We start from the raw sequence: 10,000 nt of genomic DNA on the forward strand, positions 1-10,000 counted from the left end.
ATGGATTTCATAAAACCATTTTAAATGGTGCCTTTTATAACTTTCTGCACGTGAGTCCCAACTTTTTAGTTGCATACTCTGGTATTGGACAACGTTGATTTCATCTGATGCAATAAAATACGGCCACGTAAAATTCAAGAAACTTTCTTTAACATTGCAAGGAACCAAAGGAAAATGTATCATCTATACTTTAGTTGTAATGAAAATATTTAACAAAATATAACTCTCTTCAATAACAGACTATTCACGCCTAACATACATGAATAGGGATTTCAAGTCAGAATTATTATTTAGTACAATTAAGGTCAATGTTTTTTAATATTAAATATAAAAATCATAATAATATGCAAGATAAAATATGAAATAACCTGGAGTCTTAAGAAATGAATCAATCAAATTAGCACATTCAAAGAAAACTAAAATAAACTTAAAATAAGAAAAATGCTTGATCTGAACTTTGTATATCTAACACTATACTTGATGGTCACTGGAAACAGAATTCTACAATGATAGTCATAATAAATATCACTACAACTTGGAACTTAAAACCGACTCCCCACACAAAAAGGGGAATCAGGAAAACAGGAGTTGTGGTATCTATTAATGATGGAAAACATTGATGGAATAGTTTTACATTAGGCTTCAGAAAACTTTTTAGGAAGGCTTTGACCCCTATGTACCAAGACAAGAATCTATTCTCATCACAAAAATACACTTTGAAGTTTGGAGAATATTAATAACTGGCAATTATGAGATCTCATAGGCATAGGTTTCTCCTTTGTCTACTGAAAGTAGAAGCAATGTACCAAACTATGAGACGGAACAAATTTAACGTGGAAACAGGGATGTGAAAGATGCAATAGCTCTCAAGGAATTAGGAAACTAGTTGTCTAAAACTTGGCAATCTATTCCAACTTTAAAACCAATCTAATAAGGTTGTGGTGGCCTATTGCAAACGTCCCTGCCTGACGATAGCAGTACTGGGGTTCGAGTCTAGCTCAAAATTGATAGTTTCTTTAGCGTCTGCAACCTCATCATCCTGGTTCTCCATGGTCAGTCTTTAGGGGCTTGTCTTGCTAGCTGAGGCATAATCACTGTCCTTTGCCTCTGCCATTCATGAGTGGCCTTTAAACCTTTAAACGGGTGAAAGTGGATATTTAATTCACAGCCTACAGATTGCCATAAGGAGGAAAACCTTTAAAACCTTTCTCCTCGTAGTATGGATTCGAAAGTAAATACATGAAGAAAACATAAGCTACGTCACATTTTCCCTTTTCCTGTCTGACAAAGATTGCCTTTATGCTATAGCAGACAAGGAAGTAAACTAAACATCAAATTGTACAAAATCTGAAACTTACAGGTTTCAATGACTTACGACCACAATTAGCTTCGTCAACCAATTTGGCCGAGGTAATGTTTTCACACCAGACCACTACGTCACAAGAATAGAGGATTAAGCTTTGAGGTAATAATGAAAACTTGATAAAACATAAGTAACATCCTCGTTGTGATAGCTTTTGGTGGCTAAGAGGATCCAATGACTTGGTACCATAAAAACCATCTCGCCCATGATGACTTGGTGTATTGTGTAACTTGTTAGAAGTGTGCTCTTTATCGAATACTATTCATCATCTCTAATTATGGTCTAACAGGAGTACTTCTTGGAATCTATGGCTTCATGTACATGAAATAAGCAGTCAGGAGTAGAGCACTATGTAAGAATGTGTTCCAATGGAGGCAGCTTGGATGCAAACATAGAAACAGTGAAAACCGTTCAGTTCCTAATTTAAAGAAACCAAAGGCCTAGTCTGTTTTTCAAATGTCACAGGTAAGTCGAAAATTTTAGTTAAAAAATGAACTTGTAACAAGGCAAAAAGATTAGTTCAAAACAACGAACTTGAAACCAGGCAAAAAGATTAGTTCAAAACAATGAACTTGCAACAAGACGAAATGATTAGGTCAAAATAACGAACTTGTAACAAGGAGAAAAGATTATTTCAAAACAACGAACTTGTATCAAGGAGAACAGATTAGTTCAAAACAATGAGCTTGTAACAAAGAGAACAGATTAATTCAAAACGATGAGCTTGTAACAAGGAGAACAGATTAATTCAAAACGATGAGCTTGTAACAAGGAGAACAGATTAGTTCAAAACAACGAACTTGTAACAAGGGGACTAGCCACAATAGGGACACGTCTAGGATGAAAAGTATAAAGTTCTTGTAGTCATTTATTCAATTATACGTCTTTATTCTTGATAACGAGTAATGCATAATACAGTATATGCCAACAAATTCTACTTTTATGACCATCGCATGAAGTTTACAGTAGTCATATTCTAAACGCATTACTTTGATTTACAACAAATTACTGCAACCAAATTTCAATGGAATTAATAGCAATGATACATGCTGGAGAAAATTGTGCATAAATAGTTAATCCTCAAGAAGCCCAAAACCAATCCAATAAGAAAACTATACCAAAAACCATCAAGAAAAAATATTATAAATTTTTTTGGAAAACGATACCAGATAACTGCTTAGAAGAAAGTCATGCTACTAAAGAACATGGATCCCAAAACAAGGTCAACAGTTATTTTCCTATTCCAAATAACAAATGTATCGAGGAATTTAATCAAAGTGATTCAATAACAGTAGCCTATTTTTCACCATCTTAAAATAAAGGGGCCAGTACTTGTGTGAATTAATGGTTCCACCAAGAATTAGTGCCATGGAGTCACTCAGCTTGGTCCTTTTAGCAGAATTAAATCAATTCTATAGCTCATCTCATGAACCAATGGTCATCGCATGGAAGCCATTGGCACACACGGCTTGGCAAGAACTATGTAAATCAGTCATTGGTATATGCACTTACCAACCTCCCTTTAAGTGGTACCATCTCATTAAATGGCAAGATAATTCAGATCCACGAGAGAGGGGCTACTGAAACTTTTGGAAGGGTAAATTTGGATTCCTTGTCTGCTTGCCTAACACGTTCGTATTTGCACCTTCCTTTGGAGGGGAGGTACCTTAACCTTTTGATTAAATAACCTTAGCCTTTGATTAAAAAACCTTAGCCTTTGATTAAATAACCTTAGCCTTTGATTAAATAACCTTAGCCTTTGATAGAATAATCTTTCCACAAGGTAGTAAAGCCATACCCAAAAAAAGGGGCTGCTTATACCTGTAGGCTGTACACACTGGCTCAAAGTGGCCTAGAGATAGCTGTACCACAAAGTACCCTCAATTTGTTCTTCAGCCATTGGTTTGCAACTGAATTCAGTTTATCCTCATACTGAGAAGTATTTCTGTAAAATAATGGGCAATAACATTAGACAATCCAGGTGGCATATACGCTGCAACTAATTTATACATCAGTGTCCAAACTGTGTGAATTAAAGGGAATTAAACTTCTGTAGCTACAGATGAACATTGCAGGGAGAAAGCTTAAGATGTCATTGATGTGTATTAAACTCCACATTCAAATGAACGAAGATGGCTCCTCATCAAGGCGTCCATAACTAAAAAGAAAGACCCAAAAAGTTTCCAAGATATTATAGTAATATCTCTAAAAGGCAGCTCAAAAATGTTCAACAGAAGACAGTTGTCATCAGCATTCATCAGGAAAATCATGTTCTCAGTAAATGTGAAACCTATTCTCAGACACGATACTGTATATATTTGCAAAAACTCTGAAAATATCTTTTCTACCAAATTCTGTTACCAACTCTGAAATAAAATCCAGAATCGGTCAACTTCATCATTTTTCATTACTAAAATATAATTGGTATAAATATGTAGCTTATAATTGGAATTCATAAACGAACTCAATAAGGAAAATGCCTTTACTGGGGATTTTATAGAACAGTGTTCTTAAAACTTAATGAAAATTGGAATTAATCGCTTCCTTCTCATATATCCAGACTTCCCCCTTAGCCACACTTTTTTCCTCATTCAATGCTAATATAGATGAGGTTACAGAGTGGCTCTTTTCATTTTCCTTCTCTAATTGAAAGAACAATTTTTTTTACAATAGATACATAGGTATCCAGCTTATATAGCCTATATAGACATCCACATACAGGAGAAATATCTATGAAAAAATTTATAACCACATAGATCTTCAGCTTATGTAGCCTATACAGACATAAGATCCAAATACGAGAGAAATATCTAAGAAGAAACCTAGTTGCGAGTAAGTGCAGATTCCCAAACTTATCATTATATAAGTATATTGACCACTAATAGAAAACTTTGAAAGCCTTCTATTGTCACCCAAACTTCTAGCCAAGATTAACATTACGAAGTAAGACATTTTAAGAAGATATGCTTAGTGTAGTCCAGTATCAGGATTCTATCTTGAAATATATTCAATTGGGGAAAGATTTGAAGAACTAAGACTTTAAAACAAACTTCTAAATAGCCAATTATCTTTCAGATTAGAAGTATCTGTACCCTTAGATCTTCAGTTATAAGTATGGAAGTATGGAAGGAACACACTTTTTTCTTGCAATGCGTAAGTGTAATCTCATATATATATATATATATATATATATATATATATATATATATATATATATATATATATATATATATATATGCAAGTTATATACACACAGTATCCATTACCACAACATTTTCTAATGAACAATTCTAAGGCGCTTTCACATAACGTCAGTGTGTTCTTAAGGATATGTTTCTGGTACTTCCAAACTTGTAGTAAAAATGACAAGTATTCTGAATCGCTTCAATACAGTTGACGGAAAGAAATATATCGCTTGGGGAAAATATATAGCTAAACTGTGAGAGACACTAGAGAGGACGATTTAAACACTTGGCTAAGAAAATGTCTAGGATTAAGAAGACATAAGGTCAATATTTCAGGGAAAATTCCTACACATTACGATCAAGAGGAGCATATAATTTCAGTAGAGGAAATACCGAATGAAAGAGTGATTAAAGCACACTATACAGAAATCCTCATATCATTCATTGTTAAGCTAAAAACTTACAACAGCAATCGATTTGCAAAACGGTTTCAATTCTCCTTTCAAAAATTCATGTGGAATTTCCACGCAAAACGCAACACCAGAAGATTTGCCTTGCAAGAGATATAGTCTTTCTGTCCAAGTGAACAAGAAACTAATTTCTTGCATATATCCTTGAAATATAACGCCAAGCATAAAACATGGTAAATCTTATCAAGGCAAAAAGGAAATTTTCTCTTCTTGTAGAGTCTTCCTTCCATATGGTTAATAGTCAACAAAATTTCACACTGTTAAAGAGGAGAAAATGTACACTGCTCAAGCCATGATAATGACGATGATTTCTCAAAGGAAATGCGGATTTATTACTGCTATTCATAAGGTAACAGACGATCTCCATTCTGCTTTAAGGGGTATTTAAATGACAAAGTGTTATTGATGAAATATAGTCTTATTAGAAATGTAAATAAACTGAAGGGAGGAAAAAAAATAAGGCGACTAGAATGAAGTTTAATAAGTGGCTGACTTTATGAAATAAGCTTGGAGTAATAAAAATTAGACTTAAAATATTAAGGAATGAAATGGTGTTTTTATGATTAAAAGACATGCAAGCAGAATTAACAAACATAACGTAACCGTTATCATATACTTTCACATGAATGTCTTAAATGTTCGAATTGTATTCACAAGAGTAAAAAAATAAAATGTGAGTAAATCTTATGTTTTTAAGAGATCAGTCACAAATAATAACTCCAATGTCTTTATCCCTCTTAGGAATGAACAAAATAAGGTTCTTAATCAGTAGGATTTTTAAAGAGTCTTCCTCCTTGAGAGAGGACCATTATCACATTGCACTACAACTAAACCTAGGAAAAGCATCAAGACTTCCGCTTGAACAACCCAAAAGTTCATTAGATATTGGATCACCCTTTCTGGATGTGAACTATAGATTAAGACTGCTCCTACGGGAAATCTTTTAACTGCACTAAAGGGTTCTTTCCTAGGATGAAGATCTAAAAAAACTCAGGACAGACCTATTATCTTACTCATCACTGGAAATTATGATGAATCAGCAAGCCATTTGCAATCTGATTTATACTAAACAGGATTAAGAAAAAAGAGCGACAGACGGAAAAAACTTAATATTTTGTGTTCAAAATATGAATAAAGAAAAATCAAGGATGGCTAATACAGTCACTTTTGGCTAGCCACACAAGCAATTATGAAAGATTTAAGATTCTAAAGGCGCTTCCTTACTCAAAAGTATAGAAAATAAAACAGGCATTATTAACAATATTACTTACACATATACCATTTGGTCCGATGGTGGAATCAGTGACAAAAAAAGTGGAAAACAGACCATGAAATAATTCAGTGGAGGTAAATCTGAAGTACAAAGGCCTACTGAACTCTTTGCTCTTTCAATCAAATTATTTGTTTTTAAATACTGAATGGCATATATAATCGCTGATAGAGATAAACATATTTTGCTACATTAACAATTGGTGAGAAGCTGAAGAAAAGAGAAACTTGGTTAAAGTACTTAAGGAATGAATTCCAAGACTAATTCTACAGCAAAATAATATAACTTTCTCTGTGGAATTTACGTGTAATCCTACTCTAAAAGATCTACCTCAGTCTTTCTTGAGAATGAGCATATCAACTTGGATGAATTCAAATGTACGCTGCTTACAGGAGAGTGCTGATATCATGCACTCTAACTCTTCAACAATGCAGATTGAACCACAAGACTCAGTTGATTGAATCTTTATATACTGGTTTGGAATTACCTGGTAAGTTTACAGGAAGGGTAATTTATGTGATATTTACAAATTCTACAGGTATGAAGATAATACTGTAGTTTCTTCTTTCTGTGGAAAAACTGCATATACCAAATTTGTTGTTTATTAAGGTATATGTTGTCAAAACAAGCAAAAAAATAAAAAGCCACAAACGTGTCATAAATTTTGAAAAAAAGGGCTTTCCAACTAAAACTGGAATAAAATCAACTGAAATCCTCAACATTTTGATGAATAAACTATTCCCTCAATCAAAAAATCACTTCGAATGTAAATATTAGTCACATTCTGGGGGGAAATGACAGGAGAGTGCAATGCTAAGTATACGGAAGGGTAAAATAAACAAAAGGGGAAAGATAATTCACCATAACTTGAATCAGTAACATCACCATTATCACCATCTTCATAATCAAATGTCCAAAAAAATCAAAAGGTAAAAAAGGTGGCTTTTAGCTGTCACTTTAAAGGGTCACTATCAATCATGTCACCTAACGGCCCATTGGGACTGTCTCTTGCTTTTGGTAGTCTACGATATGTGACATCACGGATCACATCTACTCCGCTGAATTTCCGATTGTTTGAGGCATGCATTAACTAAGTATATGAATGGAGGAGTACTCTTTACGTTTTGCAAACATAAAAATGCAATCAAAATGTTGATTTAGCTGCACGTGTTCATTCAGGATCAGTGACAAGCCTAAGACTTGTGACCAAAGTATCTGTGATGTCACACAGGGAGCGTCTTTTAGCTCAGTCCTGCAAAAACCCAAGCTAACAAAATGATAATAATAATGATAATAATAAATACAGAGGGGGAGAGAGAGGGGGGGAGAGAAAGGGTTGGGAGGAGGGGACTGGCTGGAGCTTAAAAAGGGGGGGACAGGGAAGGGGGGAGGCAAGAAACAGTGCAATTCAATCCATAGCAAATGTGGAAAAAAAGGAGAATGAGATCTAGTGGATAATTATTGTGGCTCCTGAGAGGTCACGTGTACTTACAAGAAGTCAAGGTCATCCCAAGGCGAATGAATTTGTAAGGGAAGGAAAGAGAAAAATTATATGTAGCAGAATGACAACACCTCTTCCAGAGAATTAAAAAAAAAATAATGGTAAAAAAGGTGTGCAACAATAGAACTTTCTTCCACATAAGGAAACTGGCAACTCCATATGTCCTCTCCATATGTAATAAAATTGAGCGTGCTGTGACATTAAGTTTTATATATATATATATATATATATATATATATATATATATATATATATATATATATATATATATGATACTCAAGCACACAAACATATATATATATATATATATATATATATATATATATATATATACATAAAATACAATGGAACAAATATCAATACACTTCGAGCTGCCAGGCATCGGAAGCCGATAAGTAGAGCTTTCTTTCATAGAAAGTATTCAACCCCTGGTTATAATAATAATAATAATAATAATAATAATAATAATAATAATAATAATAATAATAATAATAATAATAATAATTAATAATAATAATCCTCATCATCATCAAAGGGGCTATGGTACATCGTAGGTAAATGAATCTTTCCTGGTTGCCAAATAGAAAACACTGGGACACAAGATATGATAATAGATAAGCACAAATGACCTTTCTTGGCTTAGGTTCTGATAAAGAGGCCTTTAAAATAATCTCAGTTGCTCCTGAAGTGTTGTCCGCAATCTCTCCACTAATATAACTCTACAGGCCCAGGGCATGGCAGTAAAAGCTGCAGAAACTCAGGAAATATCATTGCACAATCTTTAGTTATGATAGCTTTCTTCCCTCCATGAATCTTATAGCCTGGATAAAGAGAAAAAAAACATATTCACAAAACATGAGGTTCCAATATATAACCCATTAGTTTGGGCGTCAGTGGTGGACACCATGTGTAAAGGCATGAGTTGAAATATAAGATCATCCTCATATCAGTATCATTTTCCTTTTTTCCAATTTCTACTAGATCCAAGCTAGGAGTTTTTCAGTAGGAAGTCGAAAAGATGCAATTCATGGAATGTTTCGTGCAGTGAGGGTTACCTTTTGAAAATGTTATCGATGAGAAGAGTCTGGCTTTTGACTGGGTGCTGAAGTATATATTATTTCTCATGTGGATAATAATTCTAATTTTGGAAGGATGAGACTGATGCATAACTGTATAATTTTGGAAGGATTTTGTATGATGGTTGAATTACCAAATAGTATATGAGAGAGAGAGAGAGAGAGAGAGAGAGAGAGAGAGAGAGAGAGAGAGAGAGAGAGAGAGAGAGAGAGAGAGAGAGAGAGAGAGAGCGTTGTACATGAGAATAAATTACTGTAAACTGTGCAATATTAGAAATTGGCATTAGAATTTCACGTGAGAAAAACAGCTGTACGAAACTACAGGACATTAAGAAATGAACAAATATATCAGAGATTTACGCAGTGTGTTACAGTCTTGACGCACACAACATAATACCTCATGGGAATTGTCTGCGTTTGGGAGTTCACATGAACTACTTAAGTCCATTTCTTTTAGCGAGGCATGTTTGCATCGACTCGCAATGGTGCCCTTTTAGCGCGGAAAAGTTTCCTGATCGCTGATTGGTTGGACAAGATAATTCTAAGCAATTAGCGATCGGGAAACTTTTCCAAGCTAAAAGGGCACCGCTGCGAGTCGGTGCAAATCTGCCTCGCTAAAAGAAATGGATTATAGGTTTCCTGGGAATGTCAAAAATTGGTCAGAATTTCTTTGTCAGAATTATCATGTAAGTAAACGTTTGGAAATGTTCCCAATCACAATTATAAGGTTTTAAGCAATTGACTGGACTGGTGTACAGATTTAGAGAATACAGTATGAACCAGAGGGGGTTATTATTAAGACTACATATTGTATAGGGATTTGACAGAAATTTTTTTAGACTTCATCAATGCTGTGCTGGTGGGGTAGAGGAGGTCTTCATGAACAGCATTAATTAGAGTAAAAAAAATATATATAAAAAAAATAAAATATACAAAACTTTTCATGAGGAAGGATATTCTAGAACTGGCAGTTGGTTGTGTAAAAAGACGTCCTCTTCGTTAAAATGAGGAACCAACACAAAAATAAAGTTTTGGTGGCATCTGTTTTAACTGGTAAGGTGTCATGAAGAACAGACACTTAAGATTTTAATTATTTAAACGTTCTATTAAAAGCAGACAACGTTTGCCAATGGAT

General features: G+C 34.1%; 1 protein-coding gene across 1 annotated transcript in view; it reads right to left on the reverse strand.

The window, feature by feature from the left end:
* The window catches only part of LOC137639422 (voltage-dependent L-type calcium channel subunit beta-1-like), a 75,435-nt gene that overhangs the window by 43,658 nt on the left and 21,777 nt on the right, over window positions 1-10,000 (reverse strand). The window lies entirely within an intron of this gene.

The sequence above is a fragment of the Palaemon carinicauda genome, chromosome 4 (genome assembly GCF_036898095.1).
Source record: "Palaemon carinicauda isolate YSFRI2023 chromosome 4, ASM3689809v2, whole genome shotgun sequence".
Lineage (NCBI taxonomy): Eukaryota > Metazoa > Arthropoda > Malacostraca > Decapoda > Palaemonidae > Palaemon > Palaemon carinicauda.